Genomic DNA, 18,633 nt, shown 5'->3' with positions numbered 1-18,633 from the left:
CAATGCACAATCACCTGACAAGACAGGATCAGTCAGAGCATTGTCTAGGTAATGTTGGCTGTGTTTTGGGAGAAGGGGCACCATCTTGATTGTGTTTATTGATGTGGAAAGACTCAGCCCATTGTGAGCATACCATTCCCTGGGCTTGGGTTTTACACAGTATTTAAAAGTAGAGAGATTGAACTGATCAGTAACATGAATTCAATCACTTTCTCTTTGTTTTCATGATGTGATTAGTTCCTACTTGGATTCTCTGCGTTTATAGACTGGAACCTGGGATTGCAGACTAAGATAAACCATTTCTTGCCCCAGGATCTTTTTGTTGGGATATTTATCACATCAGCACAAACAAAACTATGACAACAGCTCCTGGCTCCAGCCTCTGAGCTAAAGACTGGAACTATATTCCTTCTTCGGGGTTCTAGGAAAAACTCGGGAAAAACTGGTTTTCTTTCTTTCACAAGGGATTGATGGAGTTGTCCAGTAAAGTATGTGGGCTTGGGATTGTCTCAGTGAGATGGTTTTTCAGTACAGATTCCATTTTGATAGACTGAAGTTGCTCTGCGGTCCCTTATTCTGTTAAAAGAAACCTTTATTTTTATTTTTATTTTGTGTGTATGCTTCTCCACCTGTGTGCATTACACGCAAAGGCCAGAAGAGGGCGTCAGATGCCCTGGAACTGGAACTACAGCTGTGAGCCACCATGTAGGAATTGAACCTGGGTTCTTGGCAAGAACAGCGAGTGCTCTTGACTGCTGAGTCACCTCTCTAGACTTCAGTGGTTTGTATCTGTCATTGTCCCCATTTCATCTGGGTTATAAAGTAGCGCTAGCTATTTTGTAGCCTATAGTGTTGGCACGAACATCCCTCTCTGCCTTTGAGTTTGGTGGCCCGTTCCTTCTCTCCGTTGCCAGAGCACACGGCCAAGGGCTTTCCACTCTGATTCATCTTTCTAACACCCCTGCTCTGTTTTCATTGACCTTTTCTACCATCCCTCCCTGTCACTGATTTATTAGTATCTCTCCTCGTTCCACCTTTTTGATGAGGTTAATATTGATTTTTCCCTCTCCTTCTCTTTTTCTAAACAAGAAGCGAGGGTCTGAGGAACTTTCTGATTCTTTTTTTATTGAGAAGTTGTGCTCTATATTTTATTGAGTACAGTCCAGGCTACCTTACACAGCTCTGACAGGCTACTTTATTTCCATTTATTGAAAAGTCCCTTCTAATACTGGATTTTTTTCTCCCCTTTGGCCCATAAGTTACTTACGAGGTTGTTACTTAGTTTCTAAATATTAGAGGAATTTTCAGATATCTTTCAGGTATTCTTTTTTCTTTATTTCTTTTTTCATTTTCATTTTTTTAAAACACAAACAATCTCACAGCATCTATTGTCACCTGACAATGGGCCACTAAAACAATATGAACAAATGTAGCAGACTGTGCTCCCTGTCAAAGATACCTTGGAAAACCCTGAACTGCCTTCTCAGCTTCTCCTCTGCTTGGCCATTTCTAGTTGGAAACGCTAGATTAGAGTAATGCTATCTCCTTTGAGCATGGTCCAACTCAGATGTTTTCTTGACTTTGTCTGAGAATGATTGTCTTTTGCATCATCTACTATGAGTTTCCTGTGCTCATCAAAGTTAATGATACAATCCTCTATCCTCATTCTCGCCTGCTCAGTCAGCCATTCCTGAATTCGAGATCTATTTTGCAAGTATCTGAAGATGAGGTCGATGGACTGCATCATCGCCTTCTGTACCTTTTGGCCCTGGCCACATACACCAAGGTAGAAATCACAAAGACCACATGAGTAGGAAATTTCATTTTGCTTTGATGGGATCTTACTGTGTAGCCTCGGCTGGTTTGGAACTCTGGAACTCACTGTATAGACCAGTTGACCTCAAACTCAAAGAAATCTATTTAACCTTGCCTTCCGAGGTTTGGGATCAGAAGTATGTACCACCATGCCTGGCATCCAATTAATTTTGTAATTTAGTATTGCAGTGTTTGAAACAAAACCTTCGTGTGATTTGACTCCTAATCAATTGTATCTGATTTATTTTCCATAGAATAAGCCTTTTATCCATAGTATTTGTATGATGTTGTAAACAGAAGACACCCTGCTGGTTAGTTTTAACTGTCAACTTGGCACAATTCAGAAACATGGAAAGGGGGGGGGGTTTCAATAAGAAATCATGTAGATCAGGTTGGCATGTCTGTGGAGGATTATCTTGATTGTTGACTGATGTGGGAAGATTCAGTCCACTGTGGGAGGTACCATTGTCTAGGCAGGGTGTGGTGAGTTGAATAGCAATGGCCCCCATAGACTCAGGTGTTTGAATGCTTGGTCCATAGGGAGTGGCACTATTAGGAGGTGTGGCCTTGTTGAAGTAGGTGTGGCACTGTGGGGATGGGCTTTGAGGTCTCCTATGCTCAAGCTATGCCCAATGTGGCACAAAGTCTCCTGTTACCTGTGGATCAAGTTGTAGAATGCTTGGCACACTGCCATGCTTCCTGCCATGATGGTAATGGACTAAACCTCTGAAACTGTAAGCCAGCCTCTGATCAAATATTATGAGTTGCCTTGGTCATGGTGTCTCTTCACAGCAATGAAACTCTAACGAAGCTACAGAGGTTCTGAATTATGTGAGGACAGGAGAAGGGAGAGTAGAAGCAAGCAGGCCAGGATGTGTTAATCCTCTCTGTTCTTGACTGCAGATGTAACCTCCTGCCTTGACTTCCCCCAAATGATGGACTCTAACTTGGAATTGTGAGGCAAGTCAACCTTTCCTCCTCAACGCTGATTTTTGCCAGGATATTTTATCGCCGCAACAAAATGAAACTGGAAGGAACATCTTCTGCTGTAGTTGACATGTTTAGGGATCTCGGGTCAGGTCAAGCTGACAGTATAATTCAGAGCTTCTGTATCCTCACCAACTTTTCTTCCCCACCTTCCATAGTTATGAGGAGAGCCGAAGTCTCGGCTCCAACCTGTTTCCAGTCCATGCCAGACACGTCACAGCGCTTTTATCAGTGGTGAGAACCATTCTGGCTGCTCTTTCTTCTTGACTGCTGGCTGGCTTCTCATTGCTAAACGATTCCCTTGATCTCTATCACTGCTCTTCTCTGTTCTGAATCCACACCATTCCCCGTGGTAGCTGCTTCAGTCTTCCTCCAGCTACAGGCAGCGCTGTGCATGGCTTCAGTCCCTTCATTCTCACTCTTCCCAGGTTTTAATGTTTTATTTTGTTTTTTCAGATAAGGTCTCATTTTTGTATCCCAGGCTAGCCTTGAATTATCTTTCCTCTTGCTTCAGTCTCCTGGTACTAGCATTTCATAAAGGCAACCATGCCTGGCTGTGTCTATGTCTTTCTCCTCCCCCCCAACATAATTTTACTAATTATTTGAGAATTTCATACAATGATCACACTAGCTTCTAATCCTCCAATGTCCACTCTCTCAACCTTGCATACCCCCTCCCAATAAAAAAAGGAAAAAACGCATCAAGTCCAATGTATGTTGTCTATATACTCAATGGAGCACTGGTCAAACTCCCATTGGCTAGCCCCTTAAAGAAATCTGAGTCCTTCTTCACATATACCCCCCATCGATGACCTATATTCTTTCTTCATTCACTTCCTGTCTGGACTTTTGTTTTGGAAGGGGCAGGCAGGGAGAGGTTGTCACAGAAGCTTTCAATGTCTCTCATTCTCTGTTATGAGTCTGCAGTCATCAACAGCAGTACAAAACAAGCTTCTTTGTCCCAGCAGCTGATCACAAACTTCTATCATGGCTTTTCAGCAATAGCACAGACCAAGGAGATCCACAGCACGGCTTCCAGCAGCAGCACGGAACACACACCTCAGCATGGGCGGACAGCAAAATGGATGACGGACATCAATGTGCTTCCAGCTGCCGCCCTGATGGTGTACATCCACACCGCCTCCTGAGACATCATGGACCACGGACAGCAACATCACCTGTGGTGGCTGCACAGACCACAGACACCAGCATGGCTTCTGTTGATAACATAGACCAGGGCGGTCTTATAATAAAGGGGGAGAATCTAGAAAGTGAACCATTTTTTACCTCAGACAGCTCGCTGTTGCTTGGGCTCAGGGTGATTGTGAACTGGGCAGCATGTTAGAGGCAGGACCTGTGCCCCACCGTGACCTCGGCACTCGCTGCCCTGCCCTGGGCATGACCGTCATGTTTACAACCCATGGGCAGTGCCTCTACTCCATGCTCTCCTTCACCCAGCAAAGTAGTTCCAAGCAATATGGGACAAAGTGGGCCCAGTTAGCGACCTGAGCCTCCCATTGGCCAAAGGACTGGCTTTACTCAGCAACAGCATAATCCTTCGTTCGCCATGGCCGGAGTCCCGTACCTGTCACTGCCACAGAGTCCGTGTCTTCATTTCTAAAGAAGATTTATTTATTTATTTATTTATTTTTGGTTTTTTTTGAGTTGGAGCATTTTTTCCCTACATGTAGTATTTATACCATGTGAGTGCCTGGTGACCAAGGGAAGCAGAAAAGAGTGTCAGATCCCATGAAACTGGAGTGACAGGGCCTTGTAAATCACTACTTGGCTACTGGGAACCAAACCTGTGTCCTCTACAAAAGCAGCCAGTGTACTTAACCACCGAGCCATCTCTCGAGCCCTTCTCTGCGTCTTGTTTTAGATAACATAGAGCTCCCTCTTGTTATATTGCCTAATAGGATGAGTACTGTCCTTCATTTAAGATGTTTGAAACATTTACACTTAATGTCGATATAATTATATTTAATCTACCCCTTTGTATGTGCCCCCTTTTTACTTTTAGTTCCTATATTATTTGTTCCTGGTGTTTTTTGGATAACTTAGACACTTTCTGTTGTTTTAGTTCATGTCATTGGTTGTCTTTACAAAACTGAAGTTTTAGGGGTTGGGGATTTAGCTCAGCAGTAGAGCGCTTGCCTAGCAAGCGCAAGGCCCTGGGTTCGGTCCCCAGCTCCGAAAAATAAAAAAAGAAAACAAAGAAAACTGAAGTTTTCTCTAGAGCCTTTATTGTACGTCCCAGATCTACCAAGTGATTTTAGTCAACATTTCCTATAGCATCTCGGGCTAACCAATCTGTTTCCACTTCTCTCTTCCTAGCTCTTTACTTCTGCTCATTTTTCATTATTGTTTTGGTTCATGGAGATTCTCACACATGTACTTTGCTCATGTTCACCCTCCTCTCCAACTCTTCCCAGACCCATTCCCTTCTCTATCCACGCCATCTTGAATCTTCATTTAGTTTGTCTTGACCAAATATTCTTGGATGTGTGGTCTTCCACCAGGATGTGGTTGACTTCCCAGGGCTACACTAGCAGAGAAAACCGTCTCTCCCTCTCAGCCATTGCCAATAGCTCCATGGTTAGGAGTGGGATTGGATGCCCCACTCCCTCTCCATGCCAGGACTTGGTCTGGGCACATGCTGTTGTAACCACTGCGAGTTCGGATGTACAGCTCCCTGCTGTGTCTGGAAGAGAGTTTCCTTGTGCTCATTCGCTGTCTCCAGCTCTTATACCCTCTCTGCCTTCTCTTTAGCCTGGATCCCTGAGCTTTAGGTGTGACACATGTATTGCCTTTAGGGTCAAGCATCTTGCATTTCTACTTGTGATATTTTAACTACTTAATTCTTTGATGATTTCATGCACACACATAATACATACTGATTGCTTTTATGCCATCCTTGAAAAGACTCATCTTTCTACCTCTGCCTATCTGTCTTCTCCTCCTTACAATCCTCCTCACACACATATCTTTTGCTATATGACTCAGTGAGTTTGAGCAGCCTTACTCGTGTCCTTCAGGGTAAACACAGCCAGGCCAAGCACGAAATCATGGCAGTTGTGTGTGCATGAGACTGGCTTTGCCAATGACCTGCCCATGCATTGAACACACATTACACTGTTACTACCCTTGCTTGAAACAATCATCTTTGAAAGACGTGTGGAGGTCAGATGACAACCTATGGGCGTGAGTTCTCTCTTTGTACCATGTGGGTCCCAGGGATTGGACAAAGATTGTAAGCCTTGGCAGCAAGCACCCTTACCACTGAGCCCTTTCATCAACCCTTAAGGACTTTTTACATAAGATATAAATATCATATATATATATATATATACATACATATATATACATATATATATATCTCCAATTGTTTTTCACGCACAGCCAACTTTTGTCTGCTCTTCGTCTTCTGCTTGAGTGACTAACTTTATCTCCCACTTTTGTCCTGAATGTTCTGCTGCTGATAGATTCATAGCTCTCTTCAGCTTCAGCACGTCTGGAAGGTCTTTTTTTTTTTTTTTTTTTGTCTTTACTTTGGAAGTTGATTTCCTCTGGAACAGTAATTCTGGAGTGTTGAACTTTCAGACACTGCAGTACTGTCTTCTGGTGTGTGTTATTTCTGGTGAGAATTCGGTGGTCATCTTACGTTTATTCTGCTGTCTGTAATGTGTCTCTCCCCCTTGTTGGCTGCCTTTAGTCAAAATGTCTGCTTATCATTGGCTTGGGGAAATCTTGTTATGGCGCACCTTGGTTCCCTTTCTTCATATTTCTGGTGTTTGAGAAGTTCTTGTACCTGAGCATTTATAGTTTTCACCAAATTTGGAGACATGAAGTGTTGAAAACTGTGATTTCTTTTGAATATTTCTGTCCTCACCTATTTCTTATTCAGGGATTCTAAAGACGTGTCAAGAGATCGTGTCCGTGTGCCCCTCTGCTCACTAGTCCCTTGCTCAGCCTCCTCCTGCGTGTCCTTTGTACTGTTATTTGGTTGCCTTGCCTATAGGTGCCCTTCTTATAATTCTATTGTACTCAGTGTGATACTAACCCTACATCTTAATTAAAAACTCGATTGGATTGTCTGGCTAAGAGTGCACACAGTGCTCTTAGAGCAAACCCAAGTTCAGCTCCTAGTGCCACATCCCCAAGCTCTCTTGTAACTCTAGGGGCTCTAAAACCCATATGCACACACACCCTCTACACACACACACACACACACACACACACACACACACACACACACCCCTCAAAAGTGAAATCAAATAATCTTTTTAAAAAGTCTCTATCAATTCATGTCTCCTTAATGTCTTTTCTCTCTATGACATCCTGTAGCCTCTACCTTCTTGACATACACAACGTAGTCATTTCAATGTCCTCTCTGTCTCCTCCCGCATCTTTTCCCTGGACTATGGGCCATGTTTTACTCTGCATGTTTTCTTAAGGCTTTTTTTAATGGATGCCAGACTTATATGCTTTATTTTTGATGTTTCATCTTTCTGTGCATATTTCTGACCTTCGATCCCAGAAGTTCCATGTTAGCTGTGAACAGCTTGATCTTTCTGAGACTTGTTTTTAACCTGCACCAGGTAGGAATAGCTGGTTGGTGGATAACTTGTTTAACTATCTAGATCAGTGATTCTCAATTCCCCAGTGCTGTGATCCTTTAATACAGACTTCATAACCGTAATTTTTGCTACTGTTATGAGTCATAAATAGGTGTATTTTCCAATGGACTTAGGTGATACCTGTGAAAGCGACCTCAAAGAGGTAGCACCCTAAAGATTGAGAACCACTGCTCTAAAGTGTAGTGTAGGGGATGTTACATGGCTGTTTTAGGTGCTGTCTGGTTTCAGAAGGAGATCCTGTTTTCCTGGTTTTGTTGTTTCTCTTGTTGCTAAATTAAAGGGAGGAAGGGTTGATTGGGGCTTGTGATTAAAGGGCTCTATCTGTGGCACCTTCCCTGTGCTGTTGTGTGAAGTGTCATGGGGATAGGGCTGGTACCACATTTAGAGTTTCCTCATCTATGGCAGACAGGAACCATAGAGAGACAGCAAGAGGCCAGGGATCAGGTATAGTCCTCAAGGACACGCCCATCCCTAGGGACTTGCTCCCTCCAGTAAGGTTCAACCTCTGAAGGATCCAAAACTTTGACAAATAATGCCATTAGCTGAAGACCAAGTGCCTAATGCATGAGTTTGTGGGGGACAATCATACTGAAGTCCTACCTATACCTGTCTGGGGTCATGTGAGTGCCAGTCAGTGCTGAGTCAAGGGTTTTTTTGGGGGGGGAGTCACTGTACAACAGCAGTGTCCTGGGTGTCTTTGAGTCCTCAACGGTTCCTGTTTTCTTGAGCAAGACCACTAGATTCTGTGGCTCTCTCTTATCACAGAACCTGGAGGGTCTCTCTAGGTGAGGAGCTCAGCAGCCACAGGACTTCCTTCTTTTCTTTCTTTCTCTCCAGGATCTCTAGATGTGATGCCCATTTACTCATATCTGTCTGTCTGTCTGTTGTCTGCCTGCCTGCCTACCTGTCTGTCTATTCAGTTCTTGTGCATCAGGATCAGAGCTGATGAGATGACTCTGCTGTCTAAGTGCTCCTTATACAAGCAGGAGGACCTAGATTCGATCCCTGAAACCCATGTTTTAAGATAACGTCAGGTCTAGTGGCACATGCTTGTAATCCCAGTGCTGGGGAGATGGAGACAGGCTGATCCTTGGGGCTCATTGGACGTCAACCCAATAACTTAGTCCAGGTAAAAGTGAGAAGTTCTGTCTCAAAGAGCAAGGTGGACAGCACCTGGGGATGGCATCTGAAGCAGACTGCTAGCCTCCCCATGCGCACACATGTAGATCCTTACACATGTGCTCTCTCACACATGAAATACACACATAGACACATATACAAAAGAAGTTCTGTGCACACAGTTTTGTCATATGAGGTTCGAACGCTACCACCCATATCCACTTAACATTTTAATCCTTCTGGTATGTGAACATGTGTATGTCAGCTGTATGTGTGTGCAGGTGCCTGTGTCACGCACAGCAGCCAGAGGAGGATGCTGACGGTCTTTCTCTGATACTCCTCACCCACTCCTTTGAGGATGGGTCACTCTTTGAACATGGGGCATATGTTTTCTTGGCTAGGCTGGCAGTCAGAGAGCCCCATCTTCCCTCCTCCACCCCACTCAGTGTTGCAGTTACAGGCATGGGCAGGACCATGCACAGGCTTTACAAAGGTTCAGGGATCTAGACTCTGGCCCTCATGTTTGTGAAAGAAGTGCTCCTAACTGCTAAGCCATCTCTCCAGCCCCCTCAACAGTTTTAAGGGTGCAGCTCAGTGTCATTTTGCACATTTACATCCTTGTGCAACCATCCCCACTATCCTCTTGATAACTCTTTTTATGTTCCTTAATCAAAACTGAATCTGGGTTGGATGAAAGCTTCACCTTTTCCCTGCCCTCCACTCCCACTAACCAGCACTGTTCTGCATGTGTTGGATAGTTTTAGTTTCGGGAATCATCATACCCTTTTCTATAGTGGCTGTACCCCTTTATGCTTCCATCCAGCCCTGGACAGGTATTCTAGTTTCTCTGTCCCTTGGGAATGATTTATTGATTGTTTTTTGATAACAGCCATCCTCAGACTCAATATTAAATTTTCTTTCATATTTAAACAGTCAAACTTTCTCGTCAAAGTCTGAAGTACGGCTTCCCAGTCTAGCAGGGCAGGCAGGGAGCTGTCAGGAAACATTCCCAAGGTCAGGTGACAAGATATGGATCCAACACTTACAGCATAACTTCCAGCTTACTGAATCATGTCCCCCGCTGCTCATCTCTACACCTAGAATCCATTGCAGTGCCTGAGAGGACCTAAGCATTCCACATAAGACGCCTACTGGTTGGGAAGTATATAGTGAGGTTCGTGAATTCAGAGAGCTTCAAGGCCTGTGTGGTTTGTGGTGGCCGCAGGAACAGAGCTGGGAAGGGAGGGCTAGTAATAAGTCTGAAACATCTACACCAACCAGACTCCCCAGCACTCTAAGCATGAAGCTCAGGAATTTGATTTTGGTCTCGTAAGATATGGGAGAGATGGCAAGAACTTTGTGCTCCAAAGTCCATGGTATCAATTAGGGTTCTCTAGAGTAGTAGAATTTATAGAATGAATGAATGAATGAATGAATGAATGAATGAATGAATATATGAACATCTATCTATCTATCTATCTATCTATCTATCTATCTATCTATCTATCTATCTATGGATCTATTGGAATGACTTACAGGCTACAGTTCAGCTAACCCAACAATGGTTGGCTGTAAACAGAGAGTCCACTAGTCCTGTAGTTCTTATGTTGACATGGTCTTCTCTATTTGCTGGAATCCCAAAGAAGCAGTCTCCAATGCCAGTGAAGGAATGGATGGATGTGCTGGCAAGACGAAGGCAAGCAGGCCATGAACGAAAGCTTCCTTCTTCGTGTCCTTATATAGGCCTACAGTAGAAGGTTTGGTCTATATTAAAGGTTTATTTTCCCACCTTAAAATCTGGGTCAAAGGTATGTGTCTTCCTACCTCAAAAGTCTGGACTAGAAGAGGATTTACCCACTTCAAACAAGGGAAAGAATGTCTCTACAGATGTAGTCAAGCCGACAGCCGAGAAGAGCCATTGCTGCCGTGCTCACCACAGTGGCCGCGTGGGCATTTGTAGAGAAGACACCTGGGAGGCAAAGGGAGACACAAGAGATGGCAGATCAGGTGGACAAAATGGGGAGGCAGGAGTATTGGTCAGGGATCCCAGAGAAACCCAAAGGCAGGGGAGATGTCTGTATATGTTTGGGGCCAAGTTAGCCCCAAACATTCAATAGCCTAGCATGGCTTCCTATCACAGACTTTGCTCACACTCCCAACAACCCAGTGAAATCAGGACTCAACAAATGCAACCCAACAACCAGGTTTATATGTTAAATACTTAATATACAATACATCCACACGATAAACTTGCAACCAATTGATAAGGCTATACACTGCCCACCTGGGTAAGATACATTTGTCTACAGAAATCCATCCCAGCTACCTTGGCAATACAGGACCACCCGGATCTGGGTCATCCTTCTCAGTCTCCATTTTCATTCCCCCTCCTTCTTCTTCTCTCCCTCCCTACAGAAACTTTGTCCCTCACCTTCCTCTTTTACTGTCCAATCATGGCCTTGACCTAACTTGTGCCAGCTCTCACCTGCATATACACATCGACCTACACTCAGCAGCTTCCTCTCCCCAGCAACCAGTGCAAGAAATCCACTCTGTGTCAGGAAACGGGTTCGTGCCATTTGTCACGGAAGCAAAGGACATTTGAGTTCTGAACGTGTGACCGTTATTGGAGGACAGAGAGCTGTATATTCCATTAGCTGATAGTCTGGGTTCATGAAGCCATGTGTGGTGCATATCTGGAAGCAGTATCTGCGTTGGGCTGAAAAAATATAGGCAAAATCTGGGCCCCCTCATTGCTTCCAAAGTCTACAATTTCTGGGGAGTTTTGTAAATTACTAAAAATTAAAGGACCTCGGTGGTACGTTGGACCATCCACAATCCCCCTTCAATTCCCCATCGCTTCTCTGTCTGTGTATGGTTTTATGTCCAACTATGTGTGCATGACTCTGTTAACACTGCACAGCCTTTCTCCCTCTCGCTGGTCTGATCCCCATTGTCTACCCCTCTTCTCATTCTGGGGTGCGTGTGTGTGTGTGTGTGTGTGTGTGTGTGTGTGTGTGTGTGTGTGTGCGCGCATGCAGGTAAGTATCCATGTGTAGAGCATTGGCCTAGCGCTCACCAGGTAGCCCAGGCTAGCTGCTCCAAGTCTTGAGGTTCCTCTCTCTCTGCCTTCTCATCTCAGATTGTAGGTGCCACCACACCCAGCTTTTTATGTGGGTTCTGGGGCTTGAATTCAGATCCACATGCTTGTGTGACAAGCATTTTATTGACAGAGCCATCTCCTCAGTCCCTCACGCTGTTTTTAAGAGTGCTACTACTTGTGCTTAACCCCCGGAGAGATCGCCTTGTGTGTGAAGATGAGTGGCTGTACTGGAGATGCCACCACTGCTGTTCGAGAGACTTCCTCCTTAGAGAGCTCCTATTTGGGGAAAAGAAGGCTTTCAGATGTTTGATAAATTTTTCAGACGTGAGGGTGGGTTCAATGAACAGCCCAGCACCTTTGTTTCATGTGATATTTTATGAAGATCCCCCACTTGGGTTCTGGAGAATTCTATTGAGAGAGAAAAAAGTCAAAAGCTTATAAACAAAGATGCTGATGGTGATGGAGCCTTTCTTTGTAACTGAATAAGCCATCTTAATCCAATAAAGGGCAATCACAAAAGGCTTAGATTGGAAGTCTCTTGTGTATTTCAAAGCCTGGCTGAAGTATAATGAAGCAAATTGATTCCTTCCAAACAAGCAAAACTCGTGAAGTAATGAGGGGGGGAAAAAAACCTTCTCATGAACAAATATGAAACATTAAAAAACGTACAGTGGACTTGTCATTTCCAGCAGAGAATGGACCAGCCTGAGGGAAAGGAGCCATGAGGATGAAGGTTGAGGGGAGCAAGCCACCCCGACTTTGCTGAGCTCCCATAAGTCTCTTTCCTTCTGCTCAAAGTCAGCAGATATCTGTGCAAATGCTGTGCCAGAGAGGTGACCCCCAGTTGCCCAAGACGGTAGAAATGGAAGAGTCTATCCATAGCAAGAGAGTCAAAGCCTGTGTCACCTAGCATGTAACATGTTTCCTGACTGGGACCACTAGTCCCATAGCTCCATCCTAGTCATTGTATCTGCTTCCTTGATATTGGCTGATACCAATTAGCAGTGGGGAGGTGAGCCCGAAGTCCCATGGTTTTCGGCCATTGGGACATGTGTCCCGTATGACCGTAAACAATAATGTGTATTTTAAGCTTATCATTAATGTCATCTTGACCAACCTGAGGATCGGGAGAGAGATTTCCCTGAGGAAGTCATGTTTAAACATCTGACGGGTGCATTCGGTATGTGAAAGGTGGCAATAGGTGGTCTTGGCAGCTAGCACAATATGCTAAGGACCTCAAAGCAGGAAGACGCAGGATGTGGTAAGAGAAAGGCCAAGCCAGGGGGGAGGAGGGCGAGGCATGAAGCCGGCCTGCAAGGCTGAACGTCCCAACTAATATCTTGTGGTAGCGGGGTTTTCCTGCCTTCTCCCAGGCACCATGTCCTTAAAACTTCTCAAATGTTACTAGAGGCCATGTTGAGCAATTTCAGCTGTAAGGTCTGGAAATGCCTTGGAATGTAGTCGCTACCTAGGAGCCAAAGAGCTTCTTTTGGTCAGCAGTAGCCCAGCTGCTCCCTCTCCTCTGGCTGCTCCTTGTTCATCCCATCCTCTGTGGTCTCGAAGAGTCAATGACGGCGGACGGGAGCTGAGGCGTGCCTTCCTCACGCCTGACATCAGCTCCTAGACAGCAAGCCACGCCTTCCTCCTCCATCTGCCCTAGACAACAAGCCCACGCCTTCCTCCTCCTTCTTCCTTCTCCACTTCTTGTTTAGACTGAGAATAAAGGAAGTCAGAACCACTGGTGCCCACAAGCCTTCTAGGCGACTGCAGAGAGGAAAACCCACCTCAGGACTCTGGGCTCCCACACACCCTGGTCTTGCCCTTCTTGATTCAGAACTGAGCTCTCCAGAGGTGGCGGTGGCTCGGGTGGGGCTGAGGCAGTGGGGATGGATGGGGCTCAGGTCCTTCAGTCCTGCGGATGGAAAGGTAGGGCTTTATATGTGTCCTTATCGTGACCTTGACGGAGTCTAACTTTTAAAGAATGCAATAAGTCATTTGAACAGTCAGGGAGCTCGGAGTGGTGCTAGGAAGCCCAGTTTTCTTCCCAAGGCATTATCAGCAGCACGCCATATGGTTTTTGCCCAGCCATTCGGCTGCTTGCAGGTTTTTATTCTTAACTGCACAACTGAGTTAATCGAATTTGCCACCTCACCAGGGTATCGCAGCAATCCTCAGAGTATCTATAAATGCCTTTGAACTCCTTGGGAGGGGAAAAAAAAACATGCAGTCAAAATACCACGTGAGATTTATATAAATGTCATTCTATCTCCAGAGCTTCGGTTAGAGTGTGGGGATTGCAGGCTTGTGTGGATGTGTCCATTGTGCTATCATGAAAGTTACGTGCATATCCTGAAGCTCCAGGTTTTAGTCCTTTCTTCTTCCTCTTCCTCTTCTTCTTCTTCTTCTTTTTTTTAAAGACTGTACTATCTGCCAGTACAAAAAAAGCTGAGGCTTTTTTTCCCCCAAGATGTCTTCTTGAATGGCTTTTCTTCTCCTGAAGACTAATTCGGAGAGATGAGATGGCTCAGCAGTTAAGAGCACTCACTGCTCTTGCAGAGGACCTAAGTTCTGTTCCCAGCACCCACATCAGGTGACTCACAACTGCCTGTAACTCCAGCTCTGGGAGGTCCATGGCTTTTGACATCTACAAGTACCTCCAGTTATAGACAGGCAGGCAAATTGACAGACAGTCTCTCTCTCTCTCTCTCTCTCTCTCTCTCTCTCTCTCTCTCTCTCTCTCTCTCTCACACACACACACACACACACACACACACACACACAAACACACACACACAATTTGAAAATAAAATCTTTTCCTTTTAAAAAAGACATTTGCATGTGAAAGTGTTCCCTCACACACGTCAGTGGAGCCCCACGGCATGGCTGCTGAGCTCAGGGTGTTCGTTCTCGGGGTTCCTTGTACGGAAGGCAAGAGCAGATGGTATTTATCGCCCAGTTTTCAGGCTGTGCTTCCTTGTTACAGCGTAATGATCACATACCGCTTCGCCTTTCTGTGGGGGAACTGAGAAGAAGTTTCTCTGGGCAGATCTGCAAGAGTTTGCCCTCCCTAAAGCCCTGCATCTGTTTATTTGACCCTCTAAGGCAACTGAATTATACTTGAGTTGGCGTGTTTGCCGCAGAGGTTTTCAAAAGGAAGGAAAAAAGATCTATCGACCCCGAAATTGTGGAGGAACCAGCGTGTCCCTTGCTTTAAGGAACACGGTAAACATTTCAAAGGAGCATGCCAACTCACTATCTGACTCTCTGCAGCGACTTCAGAGAAAACAGCAGCAGTTAACCAATGCATGCCAAGAGCCAGTCTGGGGGACTGTGTTGATTTGCAGAAGGGAAGGAAGGGAGTTGGCTGCTCACTGTACTTCTAGCTCCACATTTGCTGAGTGAAGGCAAAGATCCACTTCTAAGGGTGTCTTCCTGGGGAGCTGAGGGCCTGCCTCCACCTCCTTGCTGTCAGAGGTCCCTGATGGTCAATGAGTTGAGGAAAAATTCACCCACATGGCTTCTCCCTATGAGGTGGGAAACGGCTCCCCAGGAGAGGAGGTTGAAGAATGGATAAAGAAAAGCCTTCCGGTGCCTGGGGTCAGCCCTTGCCCTAGAATCTGGACATCTGCTCGAGGTTCACAGGAGAAAAGTAGGCTTGTAGGGAATGGGGATAGGACACTTTCACAAGACACCAAGGACCTTTCCACAACCCACCCCTTCAGTGTCCCCTCTTTAATTTTTCTGGCTAAACATAATTAACATGTCTCAGAGTTGTTGGGGATTCTGGTGGGTTTGTAAAGAACAGGCTTGCTGGCACCCAGGGCCCAACAGAAAGGCGCTTGCTCATTTGCCACATAGATCTGGGCATGTGGGACAAAAAAATCCGAGTGTCAGCCCCCACCCTTGGCCCCCAGCTGAAAGGCCATCCAACAGCCACTCGAAGCCTGTGGCACTTGTTCCCAGGGCTCCGAATGTGTTCTGTCTCCTCACCACCGGGGAGCTGGGAGATGAGGACAGCTGGTCTGCTGCACACACACCTCCTGGTGAGGTTGGAAAAATCTTAATTTTGTTTTATAGGTCACAGGTCAGCCCGTCTGTGCCGATTCTTGTAATTGGGCAGGACATGTTTTGTGTGGCCCAATTACATCTTTTCTTTCAGACCCAATGGGAGCCGTCAATTAGGACCATGCCAGTGCCTACAGCTGACCTGAGCTGTGTGAAGACAGAACTTCCATGACATGCCCTGGAATCACCGTGTTCCCAAGGATCTTAATTATAAGGAGTCTTCTCGGCAGAGGGGTTAAACGGCCTCCACTCCTTTAGGCCTGTAGCCCCCTGGACAGAGCTTCCTCCTGCGCCAGCTGTTTCTTTTCCACCCCAGGGTGACAATGCTCTAGGGGCTTTATGGCAAAGGAACACTGAGGGGAACAGGTGCTTAGGAACTGCTCCCAAGCCTGGAACCTTTCCAGAAGTGCGTTCTCTCTGGCAAATCCTTTGCTGAACAGGTGGAGGAGGAGCGAGGTCCCAACCTGCTTCTGAACTTGCTTCACCTCCCTTCTCCAGGTCCAATGTGACAAACCCCTTAGACACAGCGTGACTCAGTTTCCCCAGCTGGAAAGCAGGTAGCTGGGTGCTAGGCCTAATCCTCCAAGCACACTTGGAACTGTTTCCAAGAGCCGCTGCTCAGTGCTTCCCAAGCGCCTTCAGACAAGGCTGACTAGAGCCCTTCGGAGCGCTTGGCCTTCACGGATGTCTCCCTCCACGCCTTATTATCGATGGTGATCAGTGTGTCAGTAAGGTTCCTATTGTGGGGGAAGGGACCCAGGGCCCTTCTGGCATTTCACAGCTACCCCTCCCCACCAGCTTGCAGAGAGAAAACTCTGGACAGAGGTGGTGCATTTGCATAGGCGCCAAGGAGGCCCTTTTCTGGAAAGGGGTCAAGACCAGACCCTCTTCCCTTTTGTAGTTTGGTGAGGAATAGGCAGGGCACAGTGCTGACTTGGAGCTGTTGGCAGAGACAGGCACCATCGTTGCCAATGGAGAGCCAGCTCACCGTGAAAGAAATTCAGGGACGGTGTCCGTGGCTGTGAGGGATGATGGTTCCCTGACAGCACGTGCTGGACACAGTGGGGGTGGGGGGCTCAGTAGGAGTGATGGCCACTGTGGGGATGAAACAAAGAAAGGTCTAATTTTTCAGTGTGTTAGTAGAGTGTTTTTGCAATCCCCTTACAGAATCCTCTTGTGGCTGTGGGCCAAAGCCTGTTAGATAGACTTTCCTACAAGCACCTACTCTTGCCCCTGTGATAGCCCAGTCATAGTCCCTGTGTTTGTGTATATGGGTGTGTATGTGCATATGTGTGTGTTTATATAGTATGTGTGTGTGCATGTGTGTTGACATACATGTGTGTATGTGGTGTGTGTATATGTGGTATGTGTATGTATGTAGTATGTGTGTATACATGCACGTGTGTATGTCTGTGGTGAGTGTATGTATGTAGTATATGTGTGTACATGCATGTGTGTGCATGTATATGTGAGTGTATGTAGTATGTGTGTGTATGTTTGTAGTGTGTGTGTGCGTGTGCCTGCATGTGTGTGCCTGCATATGTGTGTATATGGTGTGTATATGTATGTAGTATGTATGCATGTATACATGTGTGGGGGGGTATGTGTTCATACAGTGTAGCCATCCTTGCCAAAGATTCCTTTCCCAGCATTCACAGCCCAGCAGCTTCTTTACTGTCCCCTAACAGGCTCCTGAGCACTGTGTGGGAAGATGAGCCACTCCCAGTCTGAGAAAAGCTACATGATGAGAACTCAGCCATCCAAGCCTTCTGAGTACATATGTGGCCACAGGACTGTGGTACATGCTGGTTGTCTGTAAGTCTCTGAGAGGCTAACACCCCCTTCTCACACACAGTGGTGAAGGGAGCTGGTGTGGGATGATGCATCCCCAGTTTGTCTCTAGAGCAGGGAAGTGGACAGAGAGCAGAAGTCTGGACTCTGGCTCAGTGCGCTGGTGAAATTCTCCCCTAGGGTTTCAGAATGTGACTGTTGGAGTGGGGACGGTAGCACTGTTGCATATGTGGTTAGTCAAGAGTAGGTTGAAGCAGTATTGAGTAACTCTGTCCTGGAGTGACTGTGTCTGTATCTAAGGAGAGACTTGGAGGCAGACATGTGACAGCAGAGCTCTGTGCCAGGCTGCAGATGGAGAGGGACCTTCTGTCACCAGCCAAAGATGTCCAGAGATAGTGGGCAGGCAATGGAAACCAGGAGAAGGGCCTGGCTATCCCTCTGATCCCAGGAATCTACTGGGCCCATTGTGTGATCTCAGCTCTGGCCCCCAGAACACATGGTGGTGGCTTGCGGGCCCCGCCTGTCTGTGGTGCTTTCTTTAGATGACTGGAAAACAGGCACAAACAGCAGACCATGGCTTTTCCCTGAGCTCCAGCTGGATGATGATGAGCTCACAGATGATCCTTTCCAGGTATCCTCAGGTCCCATGGGTGGCCAGGGCAAGTGCCAATGGGCCTCAGAAGGGCACAGGCCAATGCAGTGTCCCATTCTCTTTCTATTGCCTGGGCTCCTCTCACAGCTTCTCTTGGTGCCACCTCCTGAGCCGGAGGGATCTGGAAGCTCCCTGTGGATGGTGGGTGAAGCCAGAACGTTGTGACGGCCACCCAGCTCCAAGGACCCTTGGGAAACATTTGTTTGGAGATCAGTGTGGTTCATTATGACCAGAAGCCTGACAGGATCTAGAGCAGAGGTTCTCAACCTTCCTGACATTGTGACCCTCCGATATAGTTCCTTCTGTTGTGGTGACCCCCAACCATAGAATTATTTTTGTTGCTACTCCATAACTGTAATTCCGCTGTGTAAATATTTTTGGAGATAGAGGTTTGCCAAAGGGGTTTGAGAATTGCTGATCTAGACTCACGGAGGAGACAAACTTCTGGGCATGTCTAGGAG

General features: G+C 46.3%; 1 pseudogene; it reads right to left on the bottom strand.

Moving 5' to 3' along the window:
- Positions 1 to 1,522: 1,522 nt before the first annotated feature.
- On the bottom strand, positions 1,523 to 3,006 carry LOC120103432 (small nuclear ribonucleoprotein E-like; annotated as a pseudogene).
- Between the last annotated feature and the right edge of the window lie 15,627 nt (positions 3,007 to 18,633).

The sequence above is a fragment of the Rattus norvegicus genome, chromosome 6 (genome assembly GCF_021556685.1).
Source record: "Rattus norvegicus strain SHRSP/BbbUtx chromosome 6, alternate assembly SHRSP_T2T, whole genome shotgun sequence".
Classification (NCBI taxonomy): Eukaryota; Metazoa; Chordata; class Mammalia; order Rodentia; family Muridae; genus Rattus; species Rattus norvegicus.
Note: the sequence above shows the minus strand (reverse complement) of the source record. Positions and strands in the feature narration are given on the sequence as shown.